Consider the following 23,816-nt stretch of genomic DNA (forward strand, 5'->3'; position numbering starts at 1 on the left):
GTATTAATGAATAATTTACTCACAAGTAAAATAGTTCTACAACACATTAGGTACAAACAGTAAAACTATTATATACCGTGTATTAGGGTCACATGGTTGTATACGAATACGAAAATTTAAAATATTAATAAACATTATCATTACTATACTTCGATCTCTATATTGGACTTGAGCGTAAAATATTAGATAGGTAGCATTTTACCACCTTGCACTTTTTCAATAATACATACATTATAGAAAACCTTCCCCTTCAAAGAAGACGGTAGGTAACCCTATCATCTACTCGCATATCTTTATATTATGACTTAGGAACCACGTGATAACGACGAAATCATGTTACAACCTGATAATAACACACAACTCGAATCCGGTCGAATAAAATTGTCTATAGAAAATAATTACTTACGTAGAATTTTCTTGGATTTTCAAGTACCTATGTGTAAGTGTATCGAAATGAACTGCGCACGATGAAAATCATCCGATTAAATCGCGATTAATCGGTCTATAAATTAACGAAACGATCGTCGAATTCGGTATAGGCCACACTCGTCGTCGATAATCGAACAAAACACCACGTCTATTTCGATAGGTTCGACACCGATTTCGATGTATTTTTTCGTCGAAAATGTCAACGTTTACAAATACGCGAGATATTATAAAACGATATGGCAGTGTTATTAGCATAAACGCGTGCCACGATGTTGTATGTGTTTGCGTTTTTAGTAACGAAATGCATACTCACCCCTCCTGCGATTTATTATATACGCCACGGTGGCTAACAGTTATTTTGCATGCGCTTCGATAATACACCGCCACCGTCTTGAAAGAGGGATGAAAAGGAGAGACAGTTCAACTGCCACATTAGAATTTTATTCATTCAAAAGGAAATTAGTGTACCGAAATAAAGACGGCTGCCGCGAACAAGGGTGGCTATACGTGGACGAGCGGTGATAATGAAACAAAAATGCATAATTTTTTCGCTTATATTACAAATAGGAGTATAATGGATTACCATTGTTCGTATACCTACACATGAAATTACGTTTTACCACGAAGTTCAGAACTCTGCGCATAATTTGATCGAATTTGATACACGAAGGCCTTTTTTTTAATCGTAAAGGCTATAAGGAGAACGATATGTATGGACTAAAGATAGCCCCATAAATGAGAATTTCAATTCATTATTTTTCAGTCGCCCGACAAAACAAAGCACTCGACTAGCCCCGTTCACTCGAAAACTTTTACGCAAATATTTACGACAAGATGTATAGTATTATGGTAAACGGTCGAGAGTTTTGTGTAATTTTTATTCCTCATTCTGTGGTCGTTATACAAAATAGTACGAGTATAAGATGACGATGAGAGAATATCTTTCTTTTCCAACGTATTAGCATCGTGTACCACTTACCACTGAATACACGTTATTCTCGAAGGGGAAGATTTTTTTTCATTTTTTTTTTCTTCTTCAAACAATAGAGATTTAGAAAACCAGGGTGGCTGATGCGAGCAAATTTTCATACACGTGGGTGAAAAATAGGCCTGAATGTGCCATCGTCGAAGGTTTAATGGTGGGTGAAAGAAAGCCTACTGTGATGACTGATTTTTAATGGCAAGTAGACTAGGACTAGATATAGGGTTTAATTATTTCAAATATTGTAATTGCAAAAACTGGGTTTTGGAAATTTTATATTTGGTCAGATTAATTTTTGTTCAATTGAGAAAATGAACACTATAATTAATCAGCACAAGAAGAAAAACTTTCTTTCGATTACCTACCTACCAAAAAGTTGTCTGGGTATTAAAAATGAAAACCGTAAAATTAAACAAAATTTTTATAAAAGTGTGGACAATTTTTCAAGCTCAAGGTCAATTTAATTTTATTCATACTTATACTTATTGACATGTAACTGTTCAATATCCGAACAATCTAATTTATTAATTTCACTCTGGTCTCTACTTCTCATTTTCCTGACATTTCAGCTGTTACCGTACACTTCATTAAATTGTCACGGAAATTGAAAATTTTCCCCAACATGTTGCATATCAACGAAAAATGTCATTAACTAACTCATATTTCGTTTCGATTAAATTTTCAGTTCGGTTTCTCTTTATTCTATTTTTTTTTTTTTTTTTTTTTTTATGATGAAAATTGATCAAAAATAGAGAAACACAGGATAGCAATGTCAATAATTACCCATGAACTAGTAATCTTGAAAAAAAAAGAAAGAAAAAAATAATCTCGATATAGAGAATGCATTTTTAGAATGTTAATTTTACCTACCCAAGTTTACAGAACTTCTATAATTTCAAAATGAAAGCAGTAGGTACTTGAGGAATTAAATATTTAAAAAAATCGAGTCATCATCGAGAGCATATTAGGTATGTATATAAGTAAGTATTCAAGATAGCTCAAATTGTTAATACGTATAAGCTACGTACGTAAATAAATAACATGGAACACGTATTAGCCTGAAAATTCTACGCACTATGAAAAATAAATACGATGTTTTCAATGTTTTATTCGAATACGAGTATACCCGTCATTAGCGGACATAAAGTGCTAATTTGTGGTACTACTGAAATGGAAAGAGCGTAATTAAAAACGTAATGATGTCAGTTTGATTTTGTTTATTTCGATATGTGATGGGGAAGAAATAACCTACACGACGATTTTTTTACACTTTTTGTGGTTAGTGCAAAATGTTAGCAGGTTGATTTGAGTGGTAGTAACTAGTAAGTAGGGCTATTCATGCCAGAAAGAAAGAGATACCTAGTTAAAGAGAACGATAACTTAACACCAAAACAAGAATAGCTCACTGCCAGAAAAAAACAACGTTTTCCTTTAGAAAAAGTTTCCAGATTGGGATTCAGATTTTTAAAAAATTAACAAAATTATTAAATTATACTGAAAAAGTCCCTTCTATCCTCAACCATAAATTACAAAATGTATAGGTATTTTTTTAAAATCGTTCATTAATCACTTCATCACTACGAAATCATAATTTTTGGTCATTTCTTCAAAAACTTCTCAAAATAAGTACGTGCTTTTAGAGTTTAATTACAAAACTAAGTATGAAAATACTTTTCATGTTTTTCATATTATTGTCTTTTTTTGTTTTTTAATTTTTTAATTAATTTTTTAACGTTTCAAAAATATTTTTTTATGTTAAAAAACTCTTTTTTTTTAAATGTAAAAATCAAAATAATGAAGTTGGATTAGTTTCATGTGAAACTATTTTAAAAAGTACCTATTACAATAATTATTTATTTAGGTAATTTTTTTTTTGTAAAATAGGTGTACTTTTTGAAATGGGTGCCACTGAGTTCTAAATCATATTTACGAGTACATATGTAAGTTAATGAGACATTTTACCAAAAAAAATCTACTTTTGCAAAGTAAACTATTGGAAATCAAGGTGGTTGCATAATTGAAACTTCAAGGGGCAGCTGTTTCAAAATGACAAAATTGTCCATCTTCAAAACCGTTCTAAAAAAATCGTAAAATTTTTCCAGATTTTGAGGGTGAAATTCCCCCAAGAGTTACGGAGTTGAAAAATAATTTTTTTACTTGACATTATTTAATAAGTACATTTTTAGTTTTCGTTTGTTTTTGTGCAAAAAGTGTTTCAACAAATTTTTGGTAAGTTTTTTTAAAAAACATATCAAATTTCTAATTGGTAAAAAAATATAATTCTTTTATTTTTTAAAAAATTGCAACATGATTAATTCGAACATAATAGGTAGATATATTGTCAATTTTTCTCGAAATTTTCCTCTTTTTTAAAAATAATGTGAAAGTTTTGTTCTTTTTTTAAAATCAAAATTCAAAATAAAATAACCGAAATCGGACTGTAATTTCTATACCTTTTCAAGTGCTACAAAAAATCAAAATGTTTACAAAAAAAATCAGCAAAAGGGTAAACCTATGGGTACGTAGGTAAAGGTATGCATACTTAAGTGAAAATTAATTTAAAAGATGATTTTTTGATCGAATTCTGTAATAATTTCTTCCATGTTGGGTAACTAATTACCTAAGCAATAATTTTCAACTTTTGCTGTTTTGACTTACCTTTTTGAATTGGAAAAAAACTAAACACACATTTATTTTGATTCAATACCTATAGTAAAACATCGAAGAACTTTTTTTTATCATCCTGCGCCTTTACTAAGATTTAAAAATATTGATGCAACACTTTGAAAATGTTTCCTGATTAATTTCTAAATTTTCTAAGCATTTATAATATTATCTTTTTCAACGATGGAATAATTCAACTTCAGGTATGTCCGGCCATTTAAAAGCAATAGATGAAATTAAAAAAAAAAAAAAAAAAAAAAAAAAAAAAAAATAGGTACTCGTGTTTATCAAAGAAGTACATAGATTGTAATGTATATAATATATTTTTTAATCTGTTATTATCATTATGTGTAAACTTTTGTGTTTTTTTTTCAAATTTTTGTTTCAAAATTGATTTAAAAAATTTTTAAGCATAGCTGTAGGTTCGTTCGAGATTGACGAATTTATCGATTTTTCAAAATTCAAAAATGTCTGTCCCACATGAAGTTGGATTAATTCCTGTTTCATTCTAATAAAAAGTCACAACAGTTAAAATCCACTCAAAAAAAAATTTATTTGTTGAAATAAATAATTTTGTACCATTTTTCAATGTATAAAACATGATTATGTAATTTTTATGCGAAGTAAAAGTAATTTCCAATTTTGACATGAATCGAATAGGTACCTACCTATCATTTCCAACATTTCGTCATCAAAATAATTATTCTTTTAATTTAAAAAGGCTTATTTTCTGAAATTCATTTTCTCTGGATTGGCTATACCATTTGAGAAATATTTTCATTTCAAGAGGACACAGCATCACATAGGCCTACCAGCTTTAAAATCACGAATTTAAAAGGAATGATTCTTTTGCATTCTTGGAAGTTTTTTTTAATCGGTGAGGGTAGGAGCACGGATGAAATTTTAACAAACCCTTCGAGTGGTCCATCTCATAAGCTATACCTACGATTATACTTAATCCTTTGCCAATATAAAATCAGCCCATCAGTTCGCCTATATCGAGACCACTAAAATACATATTTTTTGCCTCCGGGGAAAAGAAAGTTAGCATAATGAAAATACGTCACGGACGCTAGGAAAAGGTATACCATATCCACCTCATCGCCTACCTGCGTTAAAATACAGTTGTTTAAGGCTGACGTTAGGAATGTATAAAGACCGTTGCATGATGTCCTGCTCCTCCAAGAAGGAAATTACAGCCCAATCCATTGACCTAACAATTTCACCCGAGTAACCCTTTAATTTCGTTCTCATACCCTCTTTTTCTGTCGCCAAGTTTTTCTTTTGACCATTATTTTTCCATCGACTACACTGCCCGCCGCGCCGACGAGAAGAGGGTAAAACTCGGTTTAATTGTGACCTTCACGAAAATGGTAAAAACGTTGTTTTAAACTTGTCCGATGGCTGGGTTCTTAATCGTTCGTCGCGAGTGTGGGTGTACGAGTACGTAGAGAATAAAGATGCATCTGAAAAGAATGGATTTTTGGCGTGTGCGGTTTTGCGTTTATATACTTCTCACAATGAAACAGTGTTTTTTTTCACTTCTCTCCTTCTCGTATTTAGAAACAAAAGACAAGAAGAGCGCGAATTATACAAGAGCTCATCTGCTCCGCAGGTACCAATTTCACGTGTCATGCTGGTCCGGAATTCGGAAACGCGTGAAAATTCTTATTTCAATTACAACCGGTAATGAGTTTACATTCTCATCAATACCTCTGCTTCTTCTGGGTCTGGCTGCAGCGATCGAAACGTCCAAGGTTCAAAATGTTAAGAATGAAACGATACGACGCGACGCGATGCGATGGTTTTTCTTCAAGTCGTCGTGTTCTTTGACGCCGCCATCACCATCTCGCTATCGCCACCACCGCATCATATAAATGTGAATGGAGAAGACGTATCATATAAAAAGAGCGTATCAAATTCATATCGTAATATGTGAATGAATAAGAGAGCGTATCCGAGTGAAACCATTCACTAATTACGTACAAATCGTGCCAATATCTATGGAGAAGTAGAGAGATAAAAAACTCCGAACTCCTCATACGTGTTTTCGAGTCGCTCGTGGTCTTTCGTCGGTTCGAGCATCGCTTTATTTTTCCATATTAGCCGACAATCCGAAACATTTTTCATTCATTGACTAATGTTGTTTTAAAACGGTTACCGAAGTACTGATGAAACGTGACTGGTAATTCATCATAGTCTTTTCGAGAGTGTAACGCGTTCTGCGGGTATAGGGTCAAAAAGATAAACTGATACAATTACCCGTGAAACAAAATCGATGCTGGTAAATCAGCGCGAGGTAATTCGGTTGCAGCATCGAATTTGATCGATGGAAGGTGAAAAATACCAATGGGTAGTGCGAGAAAAGGTATCCAGGTATTATCCCATAGGATGTGTGGGGTGTCTTCTCAACCACCGAGCCTAGTTTTGATTTGGATATTATCATACGAGAAAAATATAAACGCTTTCTACCTATCTACATTAACAGGTTGCTGACTTGTGAAGTGATTCTGGATTAAGATAATCTTTAATTATTAATAATCAATAAAATATGTTGTCATTAGTATAAAAAATGGAAGCTGAAACTAAATGATGATAAAAGTGAAGCTGAAATATTGAAATATTCAGCCTTGAGAAAATTCAAACACTGCGAACCCTATCTTTACAGAATACAACTCTTAATTGGAAAGAAGATGCATGCTGTAAGATATTTAGGAGTCCTTTTGGATACCAAATTGAACTTCATCAAACAAACAAACATATTGATGCAAAGTTGATTTCAGCCTACAACAGACTTCGGTCTTCCTTTTTTGTATCCATCAACCATAAATCAAGTTTGAGCATTCACAGTGGAAGATTACCTTACTTAACATTATTGCATTCAATAATTACTTTTCTTGCTTTGTTTGGATTGGCACCTCAAACAGCAAAAAATTATATACATGTTCCAAAACAAAGTAGGTACCTACCTACTACAACATAACAAATATCATCACTAAGAGTAAGAGTCCTTGGTTCCTATGAAAATGAAACTCCAGAGCTGTGAGTCTGAAACGATCCCAAAACTGGAACTGATTAAATCTTGATTCAAATCCAATCCCAAAATGGCAAAACAAAACCTAACCCAAAACCTTAATTGTTATTTTTCTTGATCCCAAAACCAAAAAATCCTGGAACTGATATGATTTTGAACCCAAAACAATCTCAGAGCTTGAAACAAAAATAACAAAATCGTTTCAGTTTTGAGATTTAAAATTTTTGACCCCCCCCCACCCCCATTTTATATTGACAGGTAAATTTTCATTTTACATCAGCATTCATCATTATATTCATTCAGATTATAATAGAAATTACTCGACAACAAATATTATCAACTACCCTATTGACAAAAATTGTGCGTAGGTACAACATGCTGAAATGCATCCTTTTTTGCATATCACACGCATGCGTGAATTTGGACTTTTTCAAGGCCACCTCGCAGCTTGATAGATCCCAGTTGGGTGAAAATCTGCTCTTCTGCCAATAAATACGCGGTAAAGAGCAGTTTAATTGGCGTTTTATACTTCAACGCGACTTTAAACTGCTGCCATGCAGCAGATTTTACAGTTTTCAAAATCGCGCTTTAATTCACAGGCGTAATTTGAAGCGACTTTTTCGGTTGTTACATTTTCTGCACAGCAGAATAAAATTTCTGCTGATAAACACGCCACAAAAATATTTCGTAGCGTATTTTTATCGCGTAAAGCCGCTACGCTTCTAAATTATGTGGCGTATTTTTGCACGTTGAAAAAACCAGCCACAAAATACGCTACGCAAATATTTCGTAGCGTATTTAATCGCGTATTTGCTAAAAAACGCGCGTAAATGTGGTATTTTGCGTGTGTGTTATAGGTTAGTATATAAATATTTGTTCTGTTCTACCAAGTTCCCTGGTGGAGTAGGTAGCAAGGAGTCCGCTTACCGATCCAGGGACCCGAGTTCGATCCCCGCTGGTGCCGAAAAATTTTTCACAAATATTGATCAATGGCAGATTTTTACGCGTAAATAAAATACGCGCCGATTTATGGGCAGAAAAGGCATTGGCGTAAAGTGTTAAATCTCCTGCCCACGTTTTTATGTCGCGTAAGAGCAGATTTTCACCCAACTGGGATTAGAGGTTATTTTTGCATAAATGTTATCAATTTTTGGACTTGGAAAAATTTTTACTCACTGGTGCATTTTAGAGAATACTTGGTTGCTAGATTGCTTCTGTTTAGCATGCGGAAATGTACATTTTTAACGTGATAATGCACGCTTTTACACCAGCCCAAAATCACGCACTGTTATGCATGCTTTTCAGCATAATTTTGTCAATAGAGTGACGATACTGAACTTCATCAAAAAATGGTGTTTCATCCTCCAAAGGGTCCTGGGGTGAAACTAAATTTATACCTACCACAAGTATCTGATTTGCTGATTCGAATTTCACGGATGCGTGAGATTTAAACCAGTTATAAACCAACCAATCAGAGCATTTTTGATAAGAGTTAAGGTTTGTTTACATTGACCGCGGAACAACTATGGATCCATTCTGTAAAATTACCAGATTTTCAAAAATAATTGAAAATCTGTAAGGAACTATGGAATGGTGTCTGTAGCCATCATAAACGACTATGTTACAACTCCAGCTTTGATTTTCCGCGGAAAGTTTATGGTCTCGTTCCGTGGTCAATATAAACGAGCCTTTAGTTTCAACCCAGGCTGTTCAGATCGCGTTATTTTTGTCGACAATCGACAAATTCAGAATCAAGCCAAATATGCATTTAAAACATTAAACTAACTACACCATTGGATTCCCCATGTAAAAACATCCCATTTTTAGCATTGACTTTCCAGATATGGACTGCTAGTGGTGCATAAGCTAATGGTCTTGAACATAGTTCATCAGTTAGTTGAGGTTTGGCTTCAGCGCAGTGCACATACCCGAATCTAAAGAATGTGCACAGTGAAGTTATACCTCCCTCGGTCCATGGAACCATACCACAGAGGTATCAGTATAACGTCATAACAGAGCTGGCGCATGCGCAGATTGCAACCCTCAACATATTATGCTCAAGACAATGGCTGTACTTACATCAGGCTTTTATGGGCCACTAGCAGTCCATATCTGAAAAATTAATGTTTTTTTTTAGACCTCTTGCAAAGTCCATAAGTCAATTTGAGCTTAAAATTGGTTGAAATGAAAATCCCAAAACCAGAACCGATTCATCCCAGAACTGAAACAATTTCTACAACCCCAAAACCAATCCTGAAACCAAAATGAAAATTTAGAAGAACAAAACTAAAACAAATCCAATCCTGAAATGAATAAATCTTGATCCTGAAACCAAAACCTAATCCTGAAATCATATTTTCTGACCCACAGCTCCGTGAAACTCACAAATTCACTGTGAGGTTGAAATAGAAACCATCAAAGAATACATTACAAAAACTACTTATAAATGTCTTCTAACGATGTAAAATCAACACTCATTGATCCAATTAACTTCCAAACCAAAACCCAGAAGCAGAACAGATGCCTGCATCCACAAATAGCCCAAGGCCCAAGATGTACTAGATCTTACCTAATTTTTAAGAACACATGAATAATTGCGTGAAATAGCATAAACTGCAGAACTGTGATAATAATAATGACTGTCAAATAAATAAATAAAATAAAAAGAAATGTCAAATAAAAATCCATTTTTCAAAATTGTTTCAAAATAATTGAACCTCAAAATGTTAAAGATAATTAGAACAAATTTTCTGTAAATTATTAATAAACTCCTTCAACAATATTCTTTTATGCAAAGTTGGAAAGAATGTGTCCATTTTAAGAGATTTAGAAACTTGTGGTACTTTAAATTTTGCAATTGAACAATTAAAAACTGAACGAAATGAAAACGTTTTCAATTGATTCAACATGTTTAAAATTAGGATGTGAGGTTATAGCATTTCATTGGAGACTCTAGAACTCTTTGATGGGATTTTTGAAAACTGAGGAAACCATGTACTTAATCTCTTGAAAGCATCAAAATGACTCGAAATCACTACCAATTAATTTAGGAAAGTAAAATTGGACAATAATTCAAATTTCTGCTCTTAAAATCCATTTTTGATGAAATTATGATTTCATTTACAGGAAATAAACTTGAGGATAGTATTATTGTGCTCCCCCCTGAAAATTGTCTGATTTCAAGGATCCAAATAAATCTGATAAGATCATGATGTGATCACTGATCAGGTCTGCACTGATCTAATTCCATCAAAACATTGAACCGATACCTAAAATTCTGAAGAAAAATAGGCTGAAAATTGTACGATTACCTACCTAACTAAAAAAATTTTTAGCCTTTAAATTCGCAATTCTTGTCTGAAGTTTTTTTCGAATAGGAGAAGTTTTGAAAAAATATCAATTTCTTGATGAAATTACTCATCTACTTTTCGCAGAGTAATTGCACAATATACCTACGAGCCTTTTTCCCCAGATGCAACCGTAGGTTACAAATGGAAAAATTTTCAATTTCGTCGTCGTCAAAATACACAGAATATTTACATTCTATGTACAACAACCAAACAAAAAAGACGAAAAAAAAATTCACGTCGAGCCGACTGGATAGAATTTTTGCAATTTTCTTATCCCAACGAGGTTTTCGTTAATCCACGAAATATTTAAAGGCCAAGTTCTTTTCTCTTTATAAAGTTGAATGGTTTTTCTAAAATATTAAAGCGGAGGTCTCTCCACTGCCTATAAATTTTTCTACTAGACAGATTTGGTCGTCGGCGAATTTTTTTCCTCCACAATGTTTGCTTTGTTTGTACATCGATTTTTTTGTTTAGTGTTTTACACTGACCTATTCTTTACGTCGTGTAATGTTCACACTCTGCAACATCAGACATTCCCCTCATATATATATAATCTGAAATCCCTTTTTCTTTCCTTTTTTTTTTTTATTATGATCTTATACGGTTCATTCGACAATAAGTTTACGATTTACCGCGTTATCGGTTTTCTCCTTTGAATTTTCTCTGCGATATGTTGTGTAAAATTTACACGAGGGAATTCACCGCAACCAACCCTATATTTCGAAACGTTAGCTTTTTATCAACAACAAGTGACTGATATTAACTGCAATAAGAAGATCAAGGCAAGTATGCTTTCATTCCGTGGGAAAATTTCACTTTAGAGGGAAACAATCTTTTCTGCCTCTTTTTTTTTTTGATCGTCTTTTTATTTAATATTTTTTTTCCTTCTGTTGGGGTTGTTTCTTTTCGTGTTCTTTTTTTTTGGGTTATTTTCAACTCATGTGGAAGTCAACAGTATAGGTAATATTTACCTAACTTGTTGTAAGTTTAGGCGTTGATAACTTTTTGAAATTTATTCGCAGGCAGAAAGTAACAAAATTTATTCTTTTTAACAAGCTGTCCATTTTATTGAGTATCTTTCAAATTAAAATGGGTACTTTTTTTCCACAAAATTTATGAGTAGCTTTTCAGTTTGCAAGTTAATCATAAACTCGTCTGATCACATTTTGCTCACTAGCTTTTCGATGAGCTACTCATCGCTTATCAAAAATTAATTTCGATTTTATATTTTCTCAAATGGTGTTTGTCAATTTCACGGAAACGGCTCAATAAGTCAAAGAGGTGGTTGAAAGCACTTAAACCAAAGTTCCATACAATTTCTTTTTAGCCCCTCTCAGAACAATTCAAAAGTCTTGTAGAAATCTGAGAACTCGCTGTAAATTTCAGAAGGGCCTAAAATAGGTAATTTCTGAATCAGCTGGTTCCACTAACTCAACGATCGATTGACAAGTGGAGAAAAACCAACTTTTGCTAGAGACTATAGATCGGCTCTCAAAAATGGTTGTAGTCGATTCGGGGGGGGGGAGTCGACTTTAAAAGAGTATAAGAAGTTTTCAGTAGTTTGTTGCAGAAGTTGACAATTCCAGAACTTTTTCCAACAGACCAAAAAAAAACACTCCACAAATCGTCACCTCGAATTTGAGATTCACCTGCTCCAATCAGTTCGGAATATCGAGCTTACGACACGATTAAATTTTCAGCTCTACATCAACGCCTTCTGGAGTGATTTGAAGTTTCTAGAGGAATGTAAACTTATAGTAGACTGGGAAAATCGAATTTGGAGAAGATTTGGATGAAATGCTCTTAGATCGTTCGTTGTTCAAAAATTCACTTTTGAACTGACACACTAGTTTTCAAAGTAATGACAAAAAACAGACCATAGGGTTCTCATAAATACCACCAACCAAATTTAATAAATGTCAAAGTTTATTTTTAGCCTTTCTTGAACAATTCAAGATTCCATGGACAGAACTAAAAACTCACTGGAAGCTTCTATAGAATAACCCAAACTTATTTTTTACCAAGTTAGAAAGAGTCGGATGAAGGAGAACCATGCTCACTAGTTCGTTTCACAGAAGCAAAAAAAATTACGAACAAAGTTGAGAATTTAGCACGATACACAAGCTTTTTTGAATTTTATTTTTCAAAAATTCGTCAGAAATTTTCAAAAATGAGCTTCAGTGCCGAAAATGTCCACTTTGAGAATTCCATACAAATCTTTCACGAACAAATTGAGTCACTTTTTTGAAGCATTTTGTACAACAATTGATCTGTTTCTGTTTACAATCGAATCGAATAATTTACGAAAGATTGGTGATTAAATAAATAGATTGATTTCTAGGTGAATCAGAATCATTCGCAAACGGATCAATTAATTTACGAGTGATTCAGTTTTTGTGAAACTATTGTATAGGAGTTGATCTGTTTTCAAACGAAGTGAATCGAATCGAATCATTCACAACCGATTAGCAATTAAACAAATTGATTGATTTCTAGGCGAATCACTCGCGAACGAATCGAATTTTGTGAATCATTCGCGAACGAATTGAATAATTTTGGTGAATCATTCGTGAACGAATTGATTCATATAAGTGACTCGTTCGCGAACGAATCGCTTCATTTACTCAATTTTTGGTGAATCGTTCACGAACGAATTGAATAATTTTTGGTGAATCATTCGTGAACGAATTGAATAATTTTTGGCGAATCATTCGCGAACGAATTGATTCGTATAAGTGACTCGTTCGCGAACGAATCGTTTCATTTACTCAATTTTTGGTGAATCATTCACGAACGAATTGAATGATTTTTGATGAATCATTCGCGAACGAATTGATTCGTATAAGTGACTCGTTCGCGAACGAATCTATTCATTTACTTAATTTTTGGCGAATCATTCATGATCGAATTGAATAATTTTTGGTGAATCATTCGCGAACGAATTGATTCATAAATTGAAAAATTGATCAATTTGTTCGCGGATGGTTCTTTCAAAAAAATGAAAAAATTAGAAGTCAATTCGTTCATTAATGGTTCCCTTATGAATTAATACTCTCACGAACAATTCACTCAAAATTGAATCAATTTACACATAAACAATTCATTTGAAAACTGTTCCACTTGTTAATAAACAATTCGTTAGGAATGGAGGAGGCTTTGTGAAAGTTACATATTTTAAAAGATGCTTCAAAATTCCGAAATGTGCGATTATAGGCATTTTCAACTATGGGAATTTAATTTAATTTCTAATATTCTAACTACAAACAAACACATTTCGAGGGCCACTTTCGACATTATCCAGAAAAAAGACTACTCCTCGGTCCCAAACTTTCCTAAGAAATAAATGTAGGTATATTTTTCAAGAGTTTCAAAGGAAAAAAAAAACATTTGCTCCATTTATGTCAAAATTGAGACTCTTGACGTGATTTTAATTCAAATCTGACTATAAAAGTGACTTTTCCTAAGTAAAGAATGGCCGTTCAACTTGTTTCATCCATTTATACCTACAAATTTTGAACTACGTATTTTGAAAAATTAAAATCTTCGCAGGATGCTCAATTTTCCGTTTGGGCCACTGAAATTTTTTTGTACAGATTCAATGTGGATCCTCGTGCCCTGGAAGAACAATGAGCAAAATTGATGACTCACAACGAGTGACCGAAAGATTCTGAAAATAATTTGTTTCAATGCGAACGAAACCAAACTCCTTTAATTCTAAAGCTATGCAACAATACACAATTGCACTCAATTGAATTGCCTACGTCACTGATGGAAAGCTGTTACCCTCAGATGGGACATCTTGCATGTACACCTAGCTCGCTATCAGTAAAATCACCTCACATAACCATATATACTTAACTCCAACACGTACTTGAAGAGTTTTTTCCCGGTACCTTACACTTGTTTTAGCAATTGAAACCTCGATTTAGCTCTCTTTTTTTTCTCTCTGCATCATTTTCAACACCCTTTTTAACGTATCCTCTTCACACGTAGGTGTCAACAAATTCCCTTAATTACTTTTTCAAGATAAGGATCGGCGTACTTTCCCACGTATATGATTTTTCGTCACCTTATAGTACATATGTAGTTCTATGTACCTACCAACAACGTGGTATTCGGTGAAGTGGGCACGTGAAAAAGTACGACAACGACGTAATAGTGTTAAACCACGTACTCGAATCACGAGCACATCTCAAAAAAGAGGCGAAAAAAAAATTCGCCCTTACAGAGAGAGAGAGAGAGAAAACAAGAGTAAAAATCTAAACCAGCTAGAGAGATTGCGGGGGAGAAAAAACTCGAATTTTTTCGAAGATTTATCGAAGATTAATCCGCTTAAAAATATAAGCATCGCCGACGCAGCACGGTATACGGTTTGTTGGCGAAAAAACGTTGTGTTTTTTTGCTTTTTAAAAAAGAAAGTAAAGACATTATTTTAAGATGGAACGTGGAACGGGTGGTAAGGTTTCTTAATATGCAAGGGGTAAGAGAGAAAGAGAGTATAAGTTCTTATATATGAACGGAAGAAAAATCCCGGAGAAGAAAAACCATCAGTTATTACTGCGCCGCGCAGACATGGATAAATCGGCGTACGGTGGGGTGGAAATTGCGGGCGCGGCGGAGTATGTACAACCCTTAAAAAGATGATAATATTGATCCTTTTAAAAAAGAAAAGTATGCGAAGAGTTGGGGGTAAATTATAAGTCGTCGTCACTCACGAACATTTACTTCGCGTAGGGTGGTTTTTTTAGAATAATAGAGAGAGAGAAAGAGCAAACGAGAGCGAGGTGTAAAGAGCAGGATGAATGAGTGCGCGAGAAAGACCGCACAACCACCGTTAAACTAAATGAGCACTAGAAAAAGAAAGAAACATATAACAATGAGTGGTTCTCAATTCGACCAAACTGCAGAGAAGAAAATTTTTTAATTTAAAAAAATCTCCATATTGTAGCGCCCTCCTCGTGGACTTAGAAAAAAGTACCCATCTCTATACCTACGTACGATGAAATAATGAATTAACGCGCGCGCGTCTTTCGATTCGATTCCTTCGAAGAAATTCTGTACAACTGTAGGTACCTAGATTCGCTATATTTACCTATACTCGTATTATATACCTGGCTTTTTCTCGACCAACTCGCCAACAAACAGTCGGAATCTTCGATTCATTGCGCCTTTGCGCTTTCACCTTGGAAAATTCGAAATATTTCGCGATATAGAATTGCCTACCTACTTATCCTAGGTTATGGAAGTTTTGATTAATTTCACAGAAACGACCGCGCGCGGCGGAAAGTGCGACAAAAGCTCGCGCCACTTCGCTAGACTAGCACTAAATTAATACTTTACAAATTACAAACAAGTTTTGTATTAAAAGTTTAAAATTTTAAAGCGTCCGACTGCGACTTTTGGGCGTTTATAGCACGAGTACAATTATCGTACTACGAAATAAAGGCCATCGTCATCATCCTCCTCATCATCGTGTATAGCTCGCGTATAGTAGTAACTTTCTCATTTATATAGCAATTAGTACCGGCTGCCATGCAATTGCGCCAAAAGTACCCGGAATTGCGCCGAGTAAAAAAATTAGGCATACCCGGAATTGCGCCACATAAAAAAATATGTGTATGGGGAATTGCGCCAGTCAAAAGAACGAATCCTCCCATCACACTTATACTCAGACTTCGGATTGTCAGATTCATAATTTTTCTGGTGTGGTTAAAAAATTCGTTCTTATGATTAGGTACCTATAAGTATTCAGTCCAGCTCCAGCAATAGATACAGATTGTCAAAAAAAAATAATCCACATTTCTAATACACCGAGGGCGCATACGAAAAGGTACCTTATGGCCAAAAAATTAATTTTTTTCTTTTTCGCCCAATTTTCCTAGGGATTCTTCAAAAATCGAGTAGAACCCTCCATAGGCAAAAATTTTTTTGGCCATAAGGTACCTTTTTGTATGCGCCCTCACATATATCTGGATGAGCATGTGAGAAGTAAGTTTTTAAGGTCGAATGAAAAGCCTCACACACATTCCTTGTCCTTCCCGTATGTCTATTGACGCTCATAGGTGAGGAGGAAAAGCTGAGTCTTCGGATATGTACATACATAGTACTTACTCTACCAGATAATTACAAAATAATATGTGCATACGTAGGTACTTTATGTATGAATATAGTAAAATGCACCTTTGTAGGTTGGTGATTCATTATCAATTCAGATAACTGCGACTGAACGATGAACGATTCGTTCATATTTTGTTCATATCACATTTTTCTCAACTCGGCGCAATTGCCAGTATACCGTTTTTAAAACCCGGCGCAATTCCGGGTACATGATTTTAACCATTTGGCGCAATTGCAGGGCTCCCTTAGTACCAACAACTCCGGTAGCATTTTTTGGAACCCCTATAAAAAGAAAATGAGTGCGAGACAAGGACGGAGCGGTTTTATATTTTCTTATTTCACTCGGTTCAGCCTTTTTTCAAACCCCCCGTCCGTTTCACGTTTCAGTAGCGTTAAGTTTTTCCGCGACTGAACCTTAAACCGATGATAATGTGACGGCTTCTTTCTCATTATAATCTTTTCGCATACGACGAGGGCGCTCTGTCGAACCGGAGAAAAACAGAAAAAGAAGAAGAAAAAGAAGAAAATTCTTGATTACGACGACGAGCGCGAGGACGACGAACACCGAGCGGAGCAAAAAGAAGAACCGATGAACAAACGGAAAGGAAATTAGTAAGCTGAAATGAAAAATAATTAAAAGGAAAAACGGAGGAGTCGAGGTGAACGCAAGACGAATTTTCTCCAGCAAAATAAGAATGTTGCGGGAATTGGTTGTTCTTACAGCAAATCAATGGTGCCTAAATTTTCGCCTTCGTATATTTTTTTTTGTTTTTTTTTTTTTTTTTACGAACGAATGGGCGTCTCATACATTTACTCCATACATAGGTTCCTTTTCTATACGTGTGCGTGTCATTTATAAATAAATTTTCATTACAGACCTAACGTTTGCTAATAATTGAACGTGTAGTTATTTTGTATGGGTAATGTTGAATTATGTACAGTGGCCTATTTTGCATCGACGAGCTCGAGCCAGACGACAGAGCTTGTCGAAAGTAACGAATAAAAATTGCATAAATTTACATATGTGCGTACCTAGGTACATGAAATGTTTTAGATTTTAAGCTAGCAGTATAGAGGAAAAAATTCGATAGGTGGGATGGTTTTAGATTTTCGGTTTTCGTTTTTTCTTTTTTTAATTTAGATTGAAACCTTTCATACATACAAAGAAGCATTAAGATTAATGTAAATCGCCAAAAACTGATGAAATATTCGTAAAATTTGAAGTTTGAAAAAATTGCATGAAAATCTATTAAAAAATTATGGAATTTCACTCAAGTTTGGAAAAAAATTGTACGAAAAGTGATTAAAACCTCGATGAAGTGATATCCTCAAATACATGAAAAAATAGCATTAAAATCACTGAAAATTTTGAAAAAGAGCTTAAAGCACAGAGAAGTTTCAAAAAATACTGCAAAAAAAGCATGAAACATTGTTAAAATGTAAAAAATGTCTTAAAAACAAGTTAAAAGTATAAAAATTACTGCAAATCAACAAAATTTCATGAAAATGAGTTGCAAATATGTTGAAATCAGATGAAAATTAAAAAAAAAAAGAAAAACCATTAAAATCAATAAAGATTTCCAAAAAGTAATAAAATTGCAGTAAAATTTGGAAAAAATTGTGTGACTAGAAAGGGCTAAAAAGTAAAAAGCATGTCAAAATTATTTAAAAACAAAAAAAAATTAAAATAATAAAAATTAGAATTTTTGTGACCAATTTACTTGAATTTTAATGTTTTTTTTTTTTTGACATTTTCATGCAATTTTTAATCTTTTTCCCCATATTTTTTAATGGAATTTTGGCCAAATATTGCTTTTTATCATCAAAGTGTTTTTTTTAATTTTCAAAATTTTTGAAAAAAAATATTTTTGTTTTGTTTGTGTTTTTCTCAAGGAAAATTCCTGTAGGTATACTCGAGATGATGAATTGAATATTTTTAAGAATTGAGACTACAAAGTTGATTGAAAATTTGAGTTAGTTGTTTTTGTTGATGAAAAGGAACTCATATGAAAAGTCTGAAAAAACGAAAAAAGTAAGTAGCTAAAAATAATATTGCCTAAAGTTGAACCAAAAAAAGTCAGTATCGAAATCAGCCACCTCGAATTAGTCAGAATCCGTCGGAAAAAATTCAAAATTCCACAACTTTTTTTTGGTCAATTTTTTGCTCAAGAAAAGACTGTTCCGGAGAGAATGGTGAACCCTGGTGAAAATCTGACGCCGGAAATGACCTATACTTGGTATCAACTTTGACGTTTTACTGACAATTTTTACAAATGGAAAAAAATGATTTTTTGTATTTGTGCTAGAACCTAAAAAGAATTGATTTGAAATTACTAGAAGTAGAATCAAAATTTCAGTTCTCTCTTTGTATTTCAATAAATATACCTAATAAAACAATCAAATGTAAATATTTAAAAATTGCTTTAAAAAATTTGTAGAATTATTGAAGTGAGATTGAAAAGTGTTTCCAATTTTTTCAGTAAAGAGCACCCTCAAAAGTACATTAGTAGACAAAGTTTCAAACGATGAATTTCATTTTTTATTTTCAGCGAATTTTTGAAAAATTCAAATTGGGTCAATTTAAGGAAAAACTTGAAATATGATCAAATTGAGTTAGGATGCTGAATTTTGGTTTGAAGAATTCTGGAATATCAAACAAATTTTTAAATTTCTCAGTTCAATAAGAAAAAAATTAATATTTTGGTAAAATATGAATTTGAACAGGTGTAGGTAAATTATTTTTTGAAAATTAGAACCTATAGATTAATCTGAAAGTTTGCAAAGATGAAAAATCAGAGTTCATGATGCTCTTTTTGGTGGAAATTTTTCTAGCGTTGTTTCGGATGAGTTTCCTGAACTGCTTGAAATCGCCATCAATCGATTTAGGAGGTCAAAAATTAGAATAACTATACATCAAATTTCATCATTAATAGGTATACTTTTTTTTTTTTTTTTTTTACAAAAAATAACTATTTTTGATTTTTTTAAATTGGTTGAAAATTGAAAAATAAAGTCGAGCGTTTTAAATTAGGGCTTGGTAGCGTATTTTTGGATGTTCTTTCAATTTTCCTAGAGCGTTGAGAGAGATAGGATCAAAAAAATGAGCTAATATGTACTTGAGCTTCGTGCATTAAAATTGCTGACAATCAACAAGCACCAACCTACACCTTCACTTTTCAATTTCATTTAAATTAAATCTGCTATTGTGACGAAGCAAAAATGTCTCGTAAGTCGTAACATATGAATAAATTTTGTATGAGAAAAAAAATACTCACACGTTTCAAAAGTTTTAGCCTGTATAGGCAAAAGATAATCAATTTAACAATTCAAATATGAATTTTCTTCGAAATTACGAATACGTACGTACGTACAAACTAACACAGAATATAAAAATTCTACACATCAACGTACAACATATTCACCCACTCGTGAGAGTGGAAATTTTTAAAAATCCAAACACGAACCAAGTATCACATCCACATATTCGTAAAATTGCATTCAAATCAAACCCAATACGACTGCTGCACGAGAGAAAAAGACAGAACAAAGAGAGAAACAACTTTATTCAATTTTTAAAAAGACACACGTCTTATTATTACTCGTACATCTACGTTTTAGATTTTATACGCCAAAGTTTGTTTTTTTTTCCTCGCTGCAAAAACTCAACCCTTTGCATAATATTAGCTGCTTTCAATTATTCAGCGCACAGTTTCGTTTTGAATTTCTAAAAAATCATGACATAAATAAGACGAACGTTTATTTTTTAATTCTAATTTAGCGCTACAATTTCGCGACGTTTATTCTCGTACTCGTATATTCGGATCCAGGGATCCTCGAATCCCGCAGCACAGTATAAATTTGAAGCATTAAAAAGTTCGAGCTAATTACTTTATTGTTACCAGTGGTCCGGACTATCTTTTCATTCGACTCTAATCCTATTCTATTCTAGATACAGCGAGCAAGCCAGCGAAAAATCATAAACTAATGCTAAAGCTCTAGCGTCAATTAATATAGAAACATAAGTTGGAATTTAGGTAGGTATAGGTACCTATTTTTCAAGATATCTTTTTTCACTCGTACCATTTTGAGGGAAGTTCGGTAATACGATTTTCTCGATTAACATTTTTAATTGGTTAAAACTGTTTTCCTTTTTCAGAGAGTTGATAGGAATCAAAATGTTCAGATTTGATTTTTTTATGTGATCTGCTCAAGTAGGTAGGTGTTTTTCTTATTTGATGTTTTTATTCACCACTGAGATCAGAGATCATAATTCTGCCTCATTTTTTAGAGTAGGTTCGCATTTCAAATAAAAAAAAAACACACACACACGACTTTGGCGATTTTACTGTTTTCAAAATATCATTCCTAAACATTTACTTGGAGCCAAAGTAAGAAAATTCTCATTACTTTTTACAATAATTTAGCAATAGGCTATGTAGTACTGTAGTAGTTTGTTTCACATACCTTTCCAAAGCTTTGATGAGCTAATGAAACGTTTCGATCGAATCTTGTTCACTTTTTCTTCATTTTACATAATTCTGGATATCAAATCTGAAAACAAAGAGTTCAATTCTACTTTTAATAATCAGCGTTAATACGAAGCTGCTACTACATCAATGAATTACATAATGTAAAAAACTCCTAAAATTTTGCAAAAAAGGATAATGACTTAAAATACTGGCAAAAATTGCCTAAAATCGAGCATAAAATTAAACTTTCAATTTAAAAAATCGTTGAAAATGGTCTGGAAAAATTCATACAAAATGATTTACCAAACTATGCATGAAAAAAAAAAAACTCATCAGAGACTTGGTGAAATTGACATAAAAATGAATTTAAAACGAAGAAAGTATGGTAATGATTAAATGGCAGCCAAAAATTGAAAAATTGATGAAATATAATGATAATCGACATAATGCAAAATAGGTACTGCTAAAACTTTTTCAAAATAATTCATTAAAATTTGAAAGAAATTTTTTGGACCTGATCATAGTCTAGACAAACCGAATCCCATAAGAACTGTACCAAACTTTCAAAAATCACTTCAAATATGGGTGAAAGTGTTGGGAATTATCAGAAAATCAGTGCAATATAAAACAAAATGTTTGAAAATCAAGAAAAAGTTAATTGAGATTGTAAAAGTTAATGAAAAAGTGTTCTTGATTGCAAAAAATTGGTTCGATTTACCTAAAAAGCATTGAAGTTTGTTCAAAAATTCATGAAATTGGAAAATTTGCGCTAAATATAGACAAAGTTTTAGAAAATGGCCTACAAAATATCAAAATTGCACGTTGAAGTTGGTCAAATACCATCGAGATTACACAGAATATTGCAAGGATTACACAATATATCAAAAAACTGTATAAAGTTGATTGAAAACTGGCAAAAAATTGCTGTAAAATGAAAACATTTGTGAAAACTTGACCAAAAAAAACAAAAAATTTTACGAAAAAAAATCACCGAATGCAAAAAATGAAAAATTATTGTACCTAATAAAACTGGATTTTTATTCGATAAAAGGTAAAAAAATGATGAAAAATCATTAAAATCAAATGAAATACTGCAAAATTTTCCTAAAATTTATGAAAAATTAGCAAAATTTAGGTACATCAAAATCAGTGAAAATAGATACAACTTTTAAAATATTGTAAAATCAACCCATACTATTAATACCTTATGAGAATTTTCAAAAAAATATTTGGCACAAAAATCGTTTAAAATGACAAAAAATTAGTCGAAACAAGACTAAATTTTGTAATACTTCAAAGATTTTACGAAAATTGCTTTAAAATGTCATAAAATCAGTAGGCCAATAACGACAAGCAAAATGATAAAACATCAAGAAGTTGATACAATGCATCAAAATCGAGTTCAAAATGTGAAAATTTCTGAATATTCCTAAAAAATAAAGTAGGCTTTTTGCTCAAAAATTATTTAAAATGCCAGAATAATAAACCACAAAATAATGCTACAATATTGCAAAATATGTATGTACAGTACTTCAAAAATCATCTAGAATATGAGAAACTGCTTAAAATCATTAGAAATAAAATTGACCTAAAAATTATTGAAATGCGAATTAAAGTCGATTTATAGTTTGAAATTATTGGAAAATTACTACAAAAAGTGTGAAATAAAACTAAATTTTTTTTTAATATTTGAAAAATTGGATTTTACCTGCTTAAAAATTTCTGGAAAATTCATAAAATACAATTAAGTACCTAATATTTCAAAAATTGCACAAAATATTGCGCTGATTTTCAAAAACCAATAAAATTGAGAAAAATTGAAAACATAATTCTCACTCAATTTAAAATGTTTCAAAATTCCTAGAAAATGATCGGATCTCATCAGATCCGAACATTTCATGGATCTCATTCGATCTGACTAGATTTGTAATGAGATCTTGCCAGATCAAAGCTCTGATGAGGTAAACAGATCTGAAACTGATCAGTGATAATTGACTAGACCAGATCCAGACATTTCCCAGATCCAATCTGATCATAGTTTTGATCGGATTAAATCTGTTCAGTCCTAATCAGATCCACAGATCCAATTACGTCCCCTTGGAAAACACATTTTTGACGCATCTAAGTAAACGTTTTTTTTTCTGGTTTAGAAAATTATGAACTGTTTTGTAGGAAACTTTTCATTGATGGTTTTTTTTTTTTAAGCTTCCAAACTTCCAGTAATTTTCCTTCAGTTAATTCCAGTAATAAATGCAACCAACGGAGTCAAATGACAAACCGACCCTTCTTCATAGCTTTGGATAGGTAACTCATCTACATTTCCAAAGACAGATTTTTTAATGCACAATTCAATTGAATTTAATACTGAAATTTTTTGCCACTATTCTATATCCATCAAATAAATATTTATTTTCAAATAAAAAAGTGGAATATTTCTTTCGCTGGTATCGTATAAATTTCATATTCCCAAGAAGAAATTTTCTCTCTTCGAAACATGATATTGCGAAGGAGAAAATTCACGACATTCTCGTCTGCTGATTCGTTCTTGGAAATATTTCTTCGGTTTCCAATCGTTCATTCGTTCATTGGTCGCAAGTCGCGTAAAAGATACGAATAGTTGAATGACACTTACCTACCAACCCCACCACCCCAGGTCGTCTAAATTCACGATTTTTCATTAGCGTAAAATCATTATTAAATAATATATTATGTAGAAGAAAGGAAATAGCACAATTAAGTTCATCTTTTATTCCTATGGCATCGGCATCACC

At 32.8% G+C, this 23,816-nt stretch overlaps 1 protein-coding gene across 1 annotated transcript in view; it reads right to left on the bottom strand.

The window, feature by feature from the left end:
• Positions 1 to 23,816, bottom strand: part of lov (jim lovell) — a 114,405-nt gene that overhangs the window by 44,047 nt on the left and 46,542 nt on the right. The window contains exon 2 of the mRNA XM_065360815.1: positions 21,041 to 21,127. The gene's annotated coding sequence lies outside the window, so the exon portion shown is untranslated. The remainder of the gene's footprint in view (positions 1 to 21,040; positions 21,128 to 23,816) is intronic.

This window comes from Planococcus citri, chromosome 4, assembly GCF_950023065.1.
Source record: "Planococcus citri chromosome 4, ihPlaCitr1.1, whole genome shotgun sequence".
In the NCBI taxonomy this organism is placed as follows: Eukaryota; Metazoa; Arthropoda; class Insecta; order Hemiptera; family Pseudococcidae; genus Planococcus; species Planococcus citri.